Raw genomic sequence first — 17644 nt, 5'->3', positions numbered from 1 at the left:
TTGGAGAAATACTTGTGCAGGTTTCCCTTAATTATTCTTCATTTTGGAGTTTACGCTATTAGGGTGAAGTCTGCCTTTGAATTCTGAGGGTTGGAGTAGCACAAAGCTCTAAATGCACTCTGAAACAGGCCCTAGGCTGACTCGTGAACTTTGGGTTGGTGGTTTCTATCCGTGATGAGAGAGTATTTATTATTAATATTATTTTTTTGCAAACCTTTCTATCTTATCATTCTTGTTCTGTCTCCTGTGGTCATGGTCCAGGAGCACTCAGAGACCTGATTTCTTTACCTTCCAATACCTATGCTAAGAAAAACCAGTGGAATTCAAAAGGAAAGTGCCAGATACATAAAAATAATCTGATTGAGGACCAAGAGTGAGACTGTCTTTCTGTAACTCTCTGTGTGAAGAGATATTCTAAAACTATAACATCATGAAGGAGAAGGAAGAAGAGAAAGGGAAACAAACTTTTTTAAACTTCAGGTGGTGGAAAACATGGTGTCTTTTATTCAGGGATAGTTTTGAAACTTGTAATTAGAATCTTTATTTCTTTTATATTTGTCAGTTATTCTCAGGAGACTTGTGGCAGCCCTGTGTGGGGTAGCATGTTAAGATTATTGTCTCCATTTTGCAGGTCTGGTGGGGGCCCAGGGCTAGTGAAATCACTTGTCTGTGGCCAAAAGATGAACTATCATCTGGGTATGAAAGGTAACCTACCCTCTTTGGACTTGCAAGCTGTCAGTGGAATGGCAGGGCAGCCTCTGTGGGGAGGCTGAGGCTGATCAGCATGGCAATGCCTACTTTTGGCCTGCATGCTTGCTACCTCTGTGTTCTAGGAGCTCCTTTCACTGCAGGTTCCTGGCCTCAGTTTCCCAATCTGTAAAATGTGGTAAATGGCATCAAGCCCTTCCCATTTTGTAGATGTGGCAAGAGATGCAGATAGCTTTGGAATAAGAGGCTGCTGTTAATTTGGTGGCTCTCATCATCTAGAAGGGTTGAAATGGGCAGGATTTTTTTTTTAAAGAGAGGACTTCTTGGGAAGTGATGCCATTCACAGGAAGGAAACCCAGGGTTCTCCCAGGTAGACCTTCTGTGTTAAATTTGAGCCAGTCCTCTTTCTTTCTTCTTTTATTTAAAATTTTTTTTTTATTTTTATGAATGGTCTTTTTGTTAATGAGAGGAAACAATGCATCTCAGCCGCTGCTGCATGAGGCTTTTGGGACAGGAGTGTTTTGTTTTTTTGGTTTTTTTTTTGGATGGCAGGTGGTCAGGGTCATCCCCTGGCACCTGCCACCTAGGTGGCAGGAAGAGGGTGCCTCTTCCACAAAGGGGTCTTGAGGCCCCTGGCAGCCACATGTCTAGAAGGTCAACAAAGGATTAAATTCAGCCCAACTGGGGATGCTGCTGCTGTGATGATGTCAAACCTGGCAGCACCGTGGTTTTTAGTGGAAATGTTTTGAGAGGTTTTTAGAAGTCTCTGGAGACTTAGTTCTGGCATTAATTAGTTGTGTGACTTTGGGGAATGTACCTGTTCCTGGACCTCAGTTTTCCCATCTGCAAAAGGAAACAGAGTTTCACTTCTAGCTCTTGATGGCCCATATTGTGCGATTCTTTTCTCCTTTAAGCAGTGGCTGGGGTCGCAACAGATAACTATTCTAGAAATGATTTTGGCCTTTTCAGGTGGAAAAATGAAACTTGTTTCTTCTCTGCTCAGTTCAGGTACACTTGTTCATCTTGCATCCTTACTCATCTTTTGCCACTACTTCTGTCTCCCCAGAGAAGTTAACCTGACCAGGTTACCCTTGGGGGTATGTGTGGATGATGATGGCACTTAGACCTGTTTGCTGCAAAGAGATGGATGTTTAGGGGGCTATGGACTGATTCCTGTCACCTGTGTATTCCATTGTTCTGTGCTTAGTTCAGCTCTGAACAGAGTTATGCTGAGGAATCCTTGAGCTCACTCAGGATTAGATTCCTCTACCCTTTACTTCTCAGTCCCTGTTTTGTATCTTTTAAATAGTAATCTCTAGCCTACTTGGGGGACTTAGTCTTTGATGACTCCAATGTTCCATACCTTACCTATGGCTCTTCCTGGGAAGCATAAATGTGTGGATTTTAAAGAGTTGATGTGAGTCCTTAAAAATTCACAAAGATGGTGGAAAACAATTTTCTCACTTGGTTGCAGCAATGAGTAATGATAGTAAGTATGGTTAATATTATCTTACATTTATTTACTACTTTACTGTTTATTTGAAGGAATTTTTGCATACATTTTCTTATTAAGGTTAAGAAAAGTTTCTTAGAAAGGTTTGAGCCTGAACAAAGAGATGTTAAACTGTTTCCTGTGATTACGTATATTCCAAAGGGGAGATACTAAATATCAAGAAATGCTTTGGCAAGTCAGTTAGCTGAATTAGGCTACATTATGGCAGTAAATTCGATGGAGATCACAGGGCCTCATAAGGGAAGGGAGACATTAGCTGAAATAAAAGGGAGAACTTAGCAGAAGCATTTCTCATGTGTGCCTCCCAACAGAATGACTCAGTTTTGGCTTTATAGAAAGGCCTTGTTCCTCAGAGTCAATGTAGGTTTTTCTATAAGAAGGATGGTATTGCTTTAGGCTGGAAAATAGAAGAGGTGGAGGGAAGTTGATTAGTCTCCCCACCTCCCATTTTGTAGTCTGTAAAACATTTAATTCTCAAAACCTTGTCACACAGACTCTCCCCTTAGCCACGTTGCCAGCTTTAGAAGCATTAGGAAGGACAGTTTCTGTGCCCAAGTCCTGTTCTTGATTAATAATCCTGGTGTCATGTTTCTTTTTGGTCTTGTTTGATTTCTCAAAAGCCCTGTGACTGTAGACTGATATAGGTTTGTATGAATGAATAAGCATCACCTCACATCTAAATTCAAGCTGGATCCTCAAGCAGGATTAGTAAGCAGCACCATCGTTAAACTCCTTGCTGAATATCAGTAACATTACCAATTTCACCAATAAGTATTTCTTCAAGCATGACTAGCCCTCCAATACACATTAGTTTGGCAGGTGTGGGTGACAGGAGATGAATTTACTGAGTGGTCATGCTGTTTACCAGAAATCACACAGCCAAGTTAGTGGCAGAGGTGGCTGAAGAACTGAGCTGCGGCAGTGGGAATTGGGGCTTTAGCAGAAAGAGATTCTCATACCTATTTAAGCCCTAAAATCTACAATTTCTCAGTAGAAGGGTTAAAATGCCAGACAACCTGACTGATTGTATCTGTAAAGACCAGTAGTCTTAGTGGCCCCTTATCTCTCTTATGTATGTACAGTTATATTGTCTCTGCCTTAGAAACTTAACAAAAAAAAATCCATTTTGAATGTGTTGTCTAATTGTCCAATTCCTGTTGCTTCTGTATGTGTCTGTGTCAACATCTCCTGATGGGGCAATGAACTTAGTGAGACACAGTGAGTGCATTTAACCCTCAAGGTTATATGTACAGAAGTCAGGCTGGGTTAGGCTGGACATTTGGCACATAATAATTGACGCTATCATTTGCTTAATCCCAAGCCACTGGTTTTTAGCCAGTAATATTGAGTGAGCCCCATTTTTTTTAGAGTTGTCATTTGTTATTTGATTTTCTGTCTTCTTTACAGTATATTAGAAGTCTGACTTCCACCAAATATGACTTACCTGCTTTTGGTTCATCATTTGATTTCCTTACTTTCTCGAACCACCTTGCTGAAAGTATAGAATGGCACATACTCAAAACAGTCCTGATCTTTTTGTGACACCTTTTGGAAGTAGCTGAATATACACCAGTGTGCTCCATTTGCTCTGTGATGGATTTGTTTTACAGAAAACCTCATGGATTTGAGAACTAGTATTTTTTGTGTGTGCCCACCCCTTCTTCTTGACTTCAAACCAGCCATACCTCTTCATCCCCATCTGTTGTCTGGAGCATGAATAACGGCTCCTGCTTGGAATTTACGTCGGTGGGTAATGGGTACAATGAGGGATCCGGCCATCTGCTGACAGCTTATCAGAGGACTGTGTCCTGTGTCATCAGTCTAGGGGGACACAAAGGGATGATGTTTATATGGGCCTCAGCAGTGAGGCTTGACATTCTTTTTTAGTTTCTTTTATTTTTCCCACATGGAAATTTGCAGAGAATTTTACATCTTTCAGTGTTATGGTCTTTTGGGAGCATCCATTATAAAGAGAAATGTTGTGGATTGGTGGATGACACAGCCCAGAGACAGCCCTGGGATTTAAAATTATTACACTAGTTGAGCTCATTGCTTGCTAGGGAACCTGGGCAAATTATTTAACCTTTTCCTATGCCTATCGTCTCTGTGAAAGGAGCCTGTAGCAAACAAAGCATTTTAATCCCCTGAATAACTATGTGGTCACTTAAACAGAGAAATTGGACAAAGCTGATCAAAGCTGGCAGATGACTAATATGTTTTGACCTCAGACTCAGAAACTGACAAACCTCAATTCCTTTTCACTTTTCTTTTTTTTAACAAAGCTTTTATTTATTTTTAGAGAGAGGGGAGGGGAGGAAGAAGGAGAGGGAGAGAAACTTGAATCAGTTGCCTCTCACATGCCCCCAACTAGGAACCTGGCCCACAACCCAGGCTGTGTCCTGACTGGGAATTAAACTGATGACCTTTCAGTTTTCAGGGAAAGTGCCCAACTCATTGATCCACACCAGCCAGGGCTCACCTTTCTTGATAGCCATTAGAATCTATTCCTCTAATCCGTTTTGTTGCTTTTCTCTGGATCCTGGCCTTGACCTTGACCTAACTCCAGTTATTTAGTTATTCCATTTTATTTTTTAAAGAATTTATTTATTTATTTTTAGATAGAAACATCAATGTGTGATTGTATCTTGTGTGTCCCCTACTGGAGACCTAGCCCTAGGCATGTGCCCTGACTGGGAATCAAACTGGTGACCCTTTGGTTCACAGGCCAGCGTTCAATCCATTGAGCCACAGTAGCCAGGGCTATTCCAGTCATTTTAGTAACACTTTTTGTCTTCTTTTTCAAACTCCTGAACATTCTTCAGACTTTTGGCTCTTTAAAGTACACCTTTGTATACAGGCAGGTAATCCTGTGTTTTACTGGGTTGCTTGTTTTTGCGTGTTTGTTCAGTCTCTACTATTAGTGGGAATACTTTTTGTTTTTTTATTGGAAAGGAATGGTGTGTCTTTTTCTTCGTAATCCCCTGCAGAACTTAATACAATAGCATGCATGCACATTAATTGTTTAATTTGTGCCTAGATAATGCTGACTGACTGACATAGCTGACTTTATTTTTCCCTTTTTTCTTTTCTCTCTCTTGGCCTTGTCTGTGTTCCCTTGAGGTCCCATGAGCATGGTTCCTATGTCTCCTTGTGCCCATTAGGAGAACCTCCTGTCTGTTTTTTGAAATAACCAGAGGAGAGAAGCAGTTTTTGGCCCCAGCTCACACACCTTTTCAGTGAATTTCCATCACAAAAAGCTGGTTATTAGAATGGTGGCCCACCCATTTTCTGCCCAAAGTAATCTCTCCCTTTCATCCTAATGAGGAAATTATGCTGTAGGATGTTGGTATTAATCCCTTTGTAGACATCTGGACATGCCTACTTTCTTTTTGTCCTTCTTTAATATCATATAAATTTTTATTTGATTTAAAATTTTTAAAAATTGTTTAATTATAGTTGTTCCCATTTACCACCCTTATTACTCTCCCCTGCCCTACTAAAGTTTCTAAAAACATTTATTTATTTATTTATTTATTGAGAAAGGGAACAGGAAGGAGAGAGAGAAAGATATATCATTGTGTGGTTGCCTCTTACACAGCCCCCATTGGGGACCTGGCCCACAACCCAGGCATGTGCCCTGACTGAGAATCAAACCAGTGACCCTTTGATTCACAGCCCATGGTCAATCCACTGAGCCACAGCAGCCAGGACTCAAATTTTTTTAAAAACTGTTCTTAGGCCAGTGACTCACTTTCCATCAATCTTCCCTTCAGTATTTTTCACTGGGTAGCTGGTTGCCATTGTGCCTCATTAAAATACCTTCTGCAAGAACAGCCAAGTTTCTCCATTTTTCCTGGTCTTTCATGTCTTTTTTAAATTTTTGCTTTATTTTTTTCAGCTTTATTGAGATATAATTAACAAATAAGATTGTGAGATTATTTAAAGGGTACAACAAGATGGTTTATTATAGGTATACATTGTGAAAGGATCCTCCTCCCATTGAGCTTTAACACATCTATGATCTTTCATATGGTTTGTTAAATGGAGGGTGTCTTGTCTCAGGTGCTCCTCTTCTGCCAATAACTGGCTGAGAGGATATGAAGAGACTATGGATGTGGAGAGCAGTGATTCTTGAATTTCCTTTGTGAAAGATTCCCTGGGAAGCTTGTTATAATGCAAATGCCTGGCTCTCTACACAGAGTCTGAGTAGGTGTAGGGCAAAGATGGATCTACATTTATTATAAGCTCCTGAGTTATTCTGGTGCTGGTGAACTTTGGACCCTGCTTTGAGAGACATTATTTAGTAGTTAATGTTTTAGGTGGAAAGTTGGTTCACATTCTCATCCTGCCTGACGTAACTGCCCTGTGGGCAAGACATTTAGTCTTCTGGCAGTACTTCCGTCTGGCAGTACTTCCGTATTTATATAGGTATTACATTATGTGATTGACATTAGAGGTTGAGGGCCTCAAGTTGTGATATGGCTTTATAATTCCAGTGGCTTGTTTGGTGACTGGGAATTATGTCAATGGAGTATTTCAGCAAGGCCTCCTTCAGCACCTTCTAGTCCTTCTACATTCCTTCTTCCTTCCAACCTCTAAGATCTTCAGGAACTAACAATAGAAAATATTGACACATAATAATTGCATGTTCACTCTATTTGTAGGACTCTTAAATGCTCATGGGAATTTATTCAATTTTGTGTCCATTCAGCAAACATTTATCCAGTGCTATTATATGTCAAACATTGTATCAGGCACTGGAGATTCAAAGATAAACAAGAAACATTCTTTGTCCTCATGTTGTCCACAGTTTAGATGAGACAGGCAAGAAAAAAGATCAACTAAATTGCAGCATGACATGTACAGCAACAGATTTTAACAAAGCATAGAGGACAGAAGGTTTTCTTTTTCTTTCTTTTTTTTTTAAAGATTTTATTCATCCGTTTTTAGGGAGGGAAGGGGGGGAGAGAGAGAGAGAGAGAGAAACATCAATGTACGGTTGCTGGGGGTTATGGCCTGCAACCCAGGAATGTACCCTGGCTGGGAATCGAACCTGGGACACTTTAGTTCCCAGCCTGCGCTCAATCCACTGAGCTACGCCAGCCAGGGCGGTTTTCTTTTTTCTATACTAGTGTGATTAAGAATATCTTCCTAGAAGGGATGACATTTTAGCTGGATCATGAAGGAGACACATTAGTTCCATAAGAGGGGAGATGCTTGTGTGCTTTGTTTTCTATTCTAGTGCGTCTAATAGGGTTCAATGAATATGTGTGAATGGATGAGTAGGAGTTCACTGGATGTTGTGGGAAGGAAGGCAATTCATGGCATAGGAAATATTACAAAGGCAAAGTTACTTTGTCTTTCACAGGAAAGTGTCTCAACTGTAACTTGGAGTCATTTGAATATTATTATCAGGGGCAGATTTCCTATTTTTCCCCTGACAAATCAAGTAAAACTGTAGGAACACTCTGTTGTTTCATGGCTGTTAATAAGACAGCTGCAGTTGTCCATGAATCCTCAGAACAATATAAGGGCGTGTGAAATAGTGTTCTCTGTTGCCCAAAGGAGGTCTCACACTGCTAAGGACAGACACAGAACATTGATGAGAGTGAGCAGACATTAAATACAAAAAATGAGATAGCAGTCATCCAACCTGTGACCAGAAGACAATTTTTAATGGCTCAATGAGTGCTTTATGTACCCACTGAAGTCTGCAGCAGAACTAATGAAATGTGATGCTATCCCTTCTTTTTCCTGTTCTTTCTTCTCCGCTTCCAGGTCCCTTCCCCCACCTACCCCATGCAAGCTTGCCTCCATCCAGAGTACTCCAAGCTCCAAAACAATCTCCTACAATTTAAAATGCCCAGTGCATCAGAGGAGATGATGTCTAAGATGGAACTAGAAGAAAGCATTTCCATTTAAGAGATTCATACTAAAGTGTGAATGGTCCATAGACTCAACTGTGCATGGGGGTGGGAATGAGTTTTAAAAAGGGCCTTGTGCCTGGCTGGTGTAGCTCAGTGGATTGAGCACGGGCTGTGAACCAAAGTGTCGCAGGTTCGATTCCCAGTCAGGGTACATGCCTGGGTTGCAGGCCATAACTCCCAGCAACCGCACATTGATGTTTCTCTCTCTCTCTCTTCCTCCCTTTCCTCTCTAAAAATAAATAAATAAATACAATCTTTTAAAAAAAGGGCCTTGTTATCCTGATTTGATCTCCAAATGGTAAGGTGTATCCCAATGTTTTTGAGCTGACACCTTTGTTCCCTGCCCAGTGTTTGGCCTCTTCCCCAACCTGCCCCACCCAGAGAACTGGGGTTAGCAGTGTCTTCCTACCCTACTTGCTGACCCCCCAGGATAAGTTTGCCTCTAAAGTGTTTGGGCTCAGTGGTTAAATATGAAAGCTTGGAGAGGACTCCTCCTCATCTGGGTGCCAGTACTCTTTGATTACTCAGGTCTCTGCCAGCTAAATATGGCATGGCTTGAATATCTAGCAGTGCCTGGTATGTCAAGGGACTTAAACCTGCTGCCAGCCTGAACTCCTGAAGGGGGAGGATTTGGGCGATGTCTTGGCTCTGGTTCCTTTCCAGTAGCTGCTGGAGGAAATGTCTGAGGGAAGAAGGGATTAGTCTTGTCCTGGGCTGGGTAGTTCTGCAGGAAGGGAATAGATGGCAGGAGCTAGGAGGTTAGAAAGGATTGGCCTGTTGATACAAACAGTCCAAATTATTTCCTGTGGGCAGGTGTTTAGGTGGGTAGAAGAGGGAGAAGCAACATTATCTGGAAGAGGAAGAGAGCATTAACCCATTCTAATTCCATCCTTATGCCTTCAGTCTCCCTATCTCCATTACACACCACCATTGGCATAAACTCAGTATATTTTGCCTACAAATTGGATTGCCCTTGCTAGTGGATGAACTGTGTTTGCAGAAAGACTGGCCAACTGTGCTTTGGCTGTTGCTAGCAAAAAAGACATTTCATTCAGGTGTTGATTAAATAAGATGCAGAGCTGGATTGCACAATAAGGCCCTTAACTATGGCTTTGGGAGCCCTGGGTAAACACTAGATGTTCTGGGCAGAGCATTAGCAGAGACTGCTGGAAATGAGGTACTTCCTTCAGAAGTCAGGTTGAGGGAAAAAGGAGATAATGAGAGACTTTTAGAGTTGTGAGCATCTTCCTAGATTAATGAGATCTGAGTTGTTGGCGTGTACACAGAAGGGTTAAACAGGCTTCAAAGGGGACCCTAGGACCCTGTAGGTTTGGACTGGGATACAGCAGAGAGTCTGACTAAGTAGGGCAGTAGAAATGCCTCTTTTTCCTAATGTAAGGTCAGCTTGGTGGGTTGATCTGTTGGATCCTATTTCCTGTCTTTGTTATTGACCTTCATCACCACATGATTTTAGGCATGTCACTTAATAGCTCTGAACCTCAATTTCACTCATCTGTAAAATGGGAATAGTAATAATTCCTACCTAATAGGGTTATTGTGAGGATTAAATGAAATAATTTAAATCAAGAATGTAGCAGAAGCTCTGGCTCACTGTGAGCACTCAAAAAATGTCAGCAGTTCTTCACTATTTATTTCAAGACAGTGGTGGCACACTGGATAACAACAGTACAGACTCTAGGGTGGGAAAGGCCGGGGTTCAAATCCTACCACTAGCTGTGTAACCCTGGGAAATTTACTTAAGCTCTCTGAGCCCAGGTTTCCATATTTGTAAGATGGGATAATAACCATACCTATCCTGAAGGGCTGTTGTGAGGATTAAATGAAAAACTAATAAAGTGCTTAAGATAGTATCTGGCACAGAGTAAACATTCAGTAAATTTTTTGCTATGATAATGGTGATGGTGATCATCATTACCGTGGTGGTGGCTGCTGCTGTGAACTTGGGTGCTTGATGTTGGGATAAGATAATAGGAATTAGCTATAGGAAGGCAGTCTTAAGAACCTCACCCAAGAAAGCTGCTTGGCATCTTTGTTTTATGTAGTAGGCAAAAATATTGGTGTGAATACCCAAGTAATCTCTGTGGGGCAGGGTGGCTTGGCTGCTTGAGACCTAAGGACAGTTTTGCGAGTAATTTGAATGTTACCTTAAATTGTGCAGTACTAGCTGAAGAATTTGGAGGAATGCTCTCACCGGTGGGAAGCTTGGCTTCCCAGGGACCTCTTGGCTTAATTATTCCTGCTTTTCATCAATAGGTGCAAGTTGCATAGGTGCTTCATGGTGCAAGTTGTCTTGAGATTGGTGAGTCCATGACAGAACTATGAAAAGAGTGGTTTGGAGGTGTGTAGAGACAGGTGCATGGATTTATTTTTTACTTTTTTATTATATTTCATTTGGTTGAGGGGAATGTAACTTTTCAAAGTGCCACCTGTTACCAGGGTTAGGTAATTTTTGGAGAATAGCTGTTCCCAGAGCTCCTAGGAGAAGGAAGAATTTTGAATGCACTAGTATCTTCACTGAAGGAGAAGCACAGTCATGGAAAATGTGCTCTGTGGGAGAGATTTTTCATTGTGCTTTGACTTACACATCAGCAGATGGATAGAAAAAAATCAACAATTATACTAATGTCTCCAGGATATGGTAAGCCTCTCTCGTTTTCAAGACCAGCTTACTCTCTTTTTTTGGAACTGACTTTGCTCTAGGACCTAAACCACCAGTTACTAGAGGAAGGCCCCCTTTATGTGCAGCCTTCCGGGGCTGAGGTCTTGGTCATATAACTTAACAGCCTTGGGGTAGGGGTTGTGCCATCTCACCAGGGCCATTGTAAGGCTTCTGTGCATATCTGCCAGCATTGTGGGTAAACACACAGTTCCTTAGTCTCAGAATTGAGAGAAATGAGAAGGCTAAGGTCATATTTCCTGTGATTACTCTGGTTCCTTAAGAGGGGCTGGCTTTGAGGGCATTTATAAAACAAATAGCACCCCAAAGAAACAACAACCTTTAGAAGTTAGCTGTGAAAGGTCACTTGTTCCAAGACCTAGGGGAGATGGTAACAAAATGGTGCTTTTCATATCAGCCCTTTTCCTCATCAGTTAGCATTTGTTAAGAGTTTCCTTTTTAAGCTCCAGGCACTTGAGCATGTACATGCCTGTCACTGCACTTTATTCTCTGCACCCTGCAGGAATGTGGCTGAGGGTCATGTGCATAAGTGTCTTATTATCTTCAGCATTTTTACATCCAACCTCTCTGCTGCCAGCTGCTACTTCATGCGGGCATTTCCCTCTATTTCCCGGGCTCCCAGTCCCAAGAGGAATGCTACCTTGAGGAAAGGGGCTGCTTTTACCTTTGGATTTCTACTCCACTGCACAGCTGCTCACTGGACTTTCCACTTCAGCTTTCTTCAGAATAGCCTTGTAAGCCAGCACCAAGCCACAGTCAAGGGTCAAGTTTCTGTGTTTGCTTGTGAGGCCTCTGGCCATTGAGTGAGGAGAACAGATTAATGTCCCATCCCCCACCAGCTGTCCTCTCTGAGCAGGGCTCTCAGTGGGTTGTTCCCTTGGGCAAGGAGGTCAGGGTTGACCTTCAGGCCAAGGCTGCATTAGATTTGTGGAGAAGAATGTGAAGCCTGCAGCAGCACCTGGGCTTCTGACTGGTTGTGTGGTGTTTAGCCATACCTCACAGCCATTGTTGTATTATCTCAGATGGACACATGTCTAGGATCATCTTCCCAAATTTCTTATTCCCTGTTTTGGGTCTATCCTGAAAACAATTTGCAAAGTACACTGTAATCTTTACCTGTTGTTTTTTTTTTTTTTATCCCCACTTTCCATGGTCAGTTTGCAGAGAACTAAGAATTAATTCTGGCTCCTCACATTTGTTTGCTTGTTACCTTCTTTGGGGTTGGGTTCTTGCTTTCCAGTCATAACTGTCCATTGCCATTAAGGACAGTTAGTGCTACTGGTCATTTAGGTCAAACAGTCCCCTTGGACCTTTTAAACACTGTAAAACCAAAACAACGTCAGATGGGCAAAAATAATTTAGGAGGAAGAACTCACTGTAAATGTTGGTTATATCTGTACACTCTCTGAAAAGTTAGGAGTATACTGCCCACATACGACCTCATTTGTGGCCTTCCACAAAGGTCTTTTGTGTTTATCTCATTCTTCCTTCCCTTGGGTCTAGCTGATTTCGCCTTTGGTTGACTATAGATACTGGATGAAGTATTATAGGAATACTTTCTGAAGGTTGTTGGAATAGAATGACACAAACTGAGAGCTGAGAGAAACCTCAGAGATCATCTAGTTTGACTTCTTCAGTTTCCTGGATGAGTAAATGAGATCCAGAGAGATGAAGTTACTTGCCCAAAGTCACAGCTAGATAGTGATAGATCTGAGTCTCCTGACTAGGATACCACGCATGGTCTCCATCTATCCTTAATCATTCTAGCATAAAAGGACCAGGACTTTTATCTTGCTCACTAGTAGAGAGGTAAAATCTTGTGTGTGTTTTTAAACATTATTGTCTTTTGCAGCTTGGAAAATGAGGATTTCATGACAGCAGGCAACCTCTGTACCTGATGGCAAAAGCAACTGCTTTTTCTATGTGGTTTTCTGTCCTTGCTTCCTCTCTGTCACAGAGGAGCCTAGCCCCAGTGTCCCCATTGCTTGCTGCTTGCCCTGGGCAGTTAGTCCAGTGAGACATGTTCAATGAACTTGTGTGTAGAGCCAGTTTGTTCTGCCATGAGATAGTGGTTGTTTGGAATAGGAACCATTCACTTTGAGATATAACTGAGTTCTTGACTCCCTTCTTCCAAATAGAGGCCTGCATCAATTCCTAGTGAACAGTTGTATGAGGCCCCCCAGGCAAGGGACTATTTCAGAATTCAGAAAGTTTGTCTAGCAGAGGTGACAAAGGCCAAAGAGGAAAAAGGTTAAAATAATCTCCCAGCCACATAGGAGAGAGGTCAATTCATCTTGGTAAATAATGAAGAGTAGTAGAAAGAGTACTGGATTCAGTGCCAGCCAGACATGGACCTTGGTTATAGGTTTCATCACTGACTAGCTGACAGAACCTAGTTGTTTTGGCTGATCAGGAGACTCTATGTGCCTCATTCTTCCCATATAATAAGGCATATAGTGTGGCAGTTAAGAATATAGGCTCTGCAACATCTCGTTGACATCATGGCCCTGTCATTTCTGAGCCAAGTAACCTTGGGAAAATCTTTTCATTCTCTCTGCCTTATTTTCATCATCTGTAAAATGAGATGACAACAGTACCTGCACCTTGTAGGGTTGTTGTCAGCAACAGCTCTTGGCACTTAGTAAGTGGGATATGTGTGTAGGCTACTATGATTAAAGATGAAATTTATTTTGATTAGTGTAGAGAACAACAAAATAAAAGTATATTCCTGGTATGGCTGCAATGTATTGATATACATGGCCATGCCTTCTACTGGATTCTGTCAATGCAAAAGTGACAATAAAAATAACCACATGAACATCAAAGATGGTACCAGTCCCCAAAAGTGGTGATAGGGTGTTGCGCGTGGGTCACCGGCCAGCAGTGACCACGGAACGCTGTGGATGGCTTGACAATAAACACGCGAGAAATAACAACATGCACAGAGACAAACTAGTTTCTGTGGGGAAGTAGGGACAGAATGGCCACCCCCCCTAGTGGGGAGCGTGCCGATTTACAGTCCATACCTGCTTTTATTGGGCTCATGCTACATAATAACTCAGGTAATGTACAATACTCATTAGGGGAAGTAAGGAATATATAAAACAAAGAACTCTGCCGGTCTATTGAGTTGGGGGTCAAAGAGCTGTAAGGCTGAGGAACAAACTAGCTTCCTCCTAAGACCCTCCTCATTCAACTGAGAGCATTCTTGAACAAAGAAGGTTTCACAGTAATTTACATGTTCTTTCTTAGGCCTGATCACCCCGGGAAATCCGCACTTCCCAGTACCGAGCTGTACTTCCCCGTCATTGTTTCAGGCTTAGGTGGAGCGCGGGAACTAAAGCCACCGAGAGATAAGATTTTCTTCTGGACGCTGAGAACTCAGACTTTGTCAAAGCCGAGGAGTGAGGGTCCATCACCCCCCTTTTGCTGCAGCCCCCCCAAGTCCTTCTTTTGGGGGGCCTCCCAAAAGTGATCGTGCCTGGCTTGGGTTGTTCCCCCCGTGGGGAATCTTACCCGTCTTTGGCTAACCGACCAAGCTTTTTGGGGTTCGGCAGCAGAAACAGCATTACTGCCAGGGAGATAAGCTTTTGTCTCCTTGCCGGCTCACGGTTCCAAGGGCGTTCCCTTAGCCTTAGCCTAGGCGGGGGTCTCAGTTTCTGATACCAGTCAGGGCGGTTCCCAACAATAGGGGTTGGCACCTTATATAATAGAAAGCCCCACCTTCACACAGGCATTAGTGCAGAGAATCCCTCCACATGGGGTCAGAACCTGGATACCGGATAGCCTGGGTCACATGATAAGACTGGGGGATAGGACTGGTGTATGAGGGTAACATGGATCTTTTTGTTAGATTATAAAGTCCACTTTTGAGTCAAGCAAAATATTATGAGGTCACCAAGCTTTAAGATGTGATCAACCTCCTAATAGTGAGAGCTTCAATTTCTTAAAACATAAAATATGCATTCCAATTATGCCATTTGGATATATTTAATTGTAATTTCCAGTTTTAAAAGGCCTACAGATTTGCTGTGATTAAAAATAATTTTCTTTTCTATAAATTGGGGCTAATCATATCTATTTTGTGGGCTTCTTGTGAGAATTAAATGCATGGTTACATGTATTTAGAAGTGTGTCTAGTGCATAGTAATTGCTTAGTAAATATGACTTATGGTTTTTATCTGTAAGATAGAGATGATCTTTGTTCTTCCACACTCATAGAGTTAAGCATGAGAATCAATGGAAATAAGGTGAGCTGTAGCTAAATGGGAAGAATGATCTTTTGAGAGCATGAACATTCAAAGGTTCATTAGCCCATTGTTTCTAGGATTATATATTCATGGATATTTCTTTGGTGACCTGGTAAGAAGGAAGAACAGTAAGTTTATATGTTATATAAATACTGAGGCCATCAAGCAATGCATATCATGCCTTTTCCAATCCAATGTACTCAAGGGTACTTGAAAGCCTTGAAGCCATGCATCCCAGGTAAAGTGGTTGAAGGATTTGAAATGAAAAGCAATAATACTCTTCCTTCAGTGCTTCTATCTTATCTAAGGACACTATAGTCCATCTAGTGACTCAGGTTAAATACCTTGACACATTTCCATTTCCCCCTTCGCTTCAATCTCCATAGTCTGAGTCATCTTGATTCTGTCATTCATGATGTCTTCCATCTTTTTCTTCCTTTTTTTCTTTGATTCATCTGCCCTAATTCATCTGCTTGTTAATCATCATCATCATCATCATCTGGCTTATTACAGCAGCCTCCTTACTAAGCTTCCCTTCCCTAGTTGTCTTCCTGAACTACTGCTGCCTGAACTACTACTGCAGAATGATACTAGTAAAACACATGTGGGTCATGTCATTCCCTTGCTCAAAAGACTTTGATAGCTACTTGATAGCTACCATTGCCTTATACCATATGCATATACAGCAGGTCTCCAAATAACATTGTTTTGTTCAGTGTCACTTTCTTATAATATGATGAGATTCCATAGGAACTTAAATCTTGTTTATATTAATTAGCCTGGTGTAACAGTGGTTTCCTTATATATTGTTTCTCTGCAGTTCTAAGAACCTATTGTTAACATTAAGTGAGGACTTACTGTATCTTATCGTGCCCCAGAACAACTTTGCTAACCACTTGAACACTTCCTTTCCCAATGAGTCTCCATGTAAGTTCATAATCTTTCTTGGCATAGCATTTTAGGGAGCTACTATCTATCAGTCATTTGGAATTATCACATAGGCTAGGGATGGCAAGTAGATCAACCCATTAGAGAAAGCCTGAACTCCTGATAATAAAATTCAGGATTTTCTATGATATTGGTCTTAACTATTCTTTCCAGCCTTGTCCTCTAATACATTCTTCCATAGGTGTGCCATGCACTTCCATGCTTCTCTTGAGTTTATATTTTTGTTTATGCTGTACTCTCAGCCAGAAATATTTTTTCTTTTATCTTCCTATTGAAATGCTAGTCATCATTTAAGGCTCAGCCCAGATATTCCCTCTTGTGAAGCTTTCTTCAAGCCTCCATGACAAATTTAGGCATGTGTCTATTTAGCATTTTTCTACCTTGTATTACAAAATTGTTCATGTGTTTTCTCAACTCCTTATATTGTGTGTTCCCTGAATGCGAGATCTGTGTTTTTATTAATTTTTCTATCCCCACAGCATCTAGTGCATACTGGAATCCTAATTTAAAAAAAAATGAGTCGGATCCAGGCCCTTTGTTTTTTAAGACGAGGAAATTGAGGCTTAGAGAAAGAGGTCATAAGTTCATTTGGGGGTGTATTGAGTTTTAGATGTCTAAGACATTGATGCTGGAGTGTCTGTCAGGCAACTCAGATATGGCTAAAGCTAGAAGAAATGTTGATTTTGGAGGCATTTGTTTAGAGAAGAGAAAGGAGGAGAAGGTAAGGATGTCATGCAGGCTAGGAAAGAGAATGAAGAAAATTATTCTGTGTACTTTTGGAAGCAGAAAAAAAAACACTCAGTGATGCAGTCATCCAGGAAGTGGAAGAAGACACAAGAGAGGAAGGAGTTTCAGGAAGCTTGAGTAGGTCCTATGTGTCACATGATACAGATAGTTTGAGACCAAGGTTGACTTGAGAAAAGGCCATTGGAATTGGCAAGCACAGGTTAGGTCTATGGCCAGCCACCCATCCACTTCTAAATAGTTACCCTGGAAATGTTTATGTGTGAAGAGTTGCATACAAGAAGATTTATGGCATCAGAGTTGGTAAATATTGTTAAGAAACAGCCCACTAATAGCAGAATGAAAAATCTGGCCAGTGGAATATTGTGCAGCTTTTATCAGTACAAAGGCTGATCTCTGTATTCACTTTGAAATAATTTTACAATATATTGTTACAATTAAAAACAAGTTGTATATCACTGTGTATGACAGAAACCTATTCTAAGAAAGCAAACAAACTTCTATATGTGCGTTTTTCTGAACACATTGCAAAAGTCTACAAGAATATACTATTGAATAGCATGGGTTTGAACTGTGCATGTCCACTTATATGCAGCTATTTTTCATCAAGTATGCAGTTAGCCCTCTATATCCCCAGGTTTTGCATGTATGGATTTAACCAACTGCTGATGGGAAACAGCATTTTTGATCCATGGTTGGGAATCTGTGATTTTGCAGGACTGACTATATGCATTGTTTCATGCCATTTATATAGGATTAAAGCATCCATGGATTTTGGTATCTTCAGTGGAGCCCTGGAACCAATCCCCCATGGATACTGAGGGACAACTGAGTTTTGGCGGGGAGTCAAAAGTTA

At 41.4% G+C, this 17644-nt stretch overlaps 1 protein-coding gene across 11 annotated transcripts in view; it reads left to right on the top strand.

The window, feature by feature from the left end:
- The window catches only part of TMEM164 (transmembrane protein 164), a 221006-nt gene that overhangs the window by 2662 nt on the left and 200700 nt on the right, over positions 1-17644 (top strand). The window lies entirely within an intron of this gene.

The sequence above is a fragment of the Phyllostomus hastatus genome, unplaced genomic scaffold (genome assembly GCF_019186645.2).
Source record: "Phyllostomus hastatus isolate PE091 unplaced genomic scaffold, TTU_PhHast_1.1 phas_scaffold_28, whole genome shotgun sequence".
Taxonomy (NCBI): domain Eukaryota; kingdom Metazoa; phylum Chordata; class Mammalia; order Chiroptera; family Phyllostomidae; genus Phyllostomus; species Phyllostomus hastatus.
The sequence above is the reverse complement of the archived record's forward strand: the minus strand, read 5'-3'. Positions and strand labels throughout refer to the sequence as shown.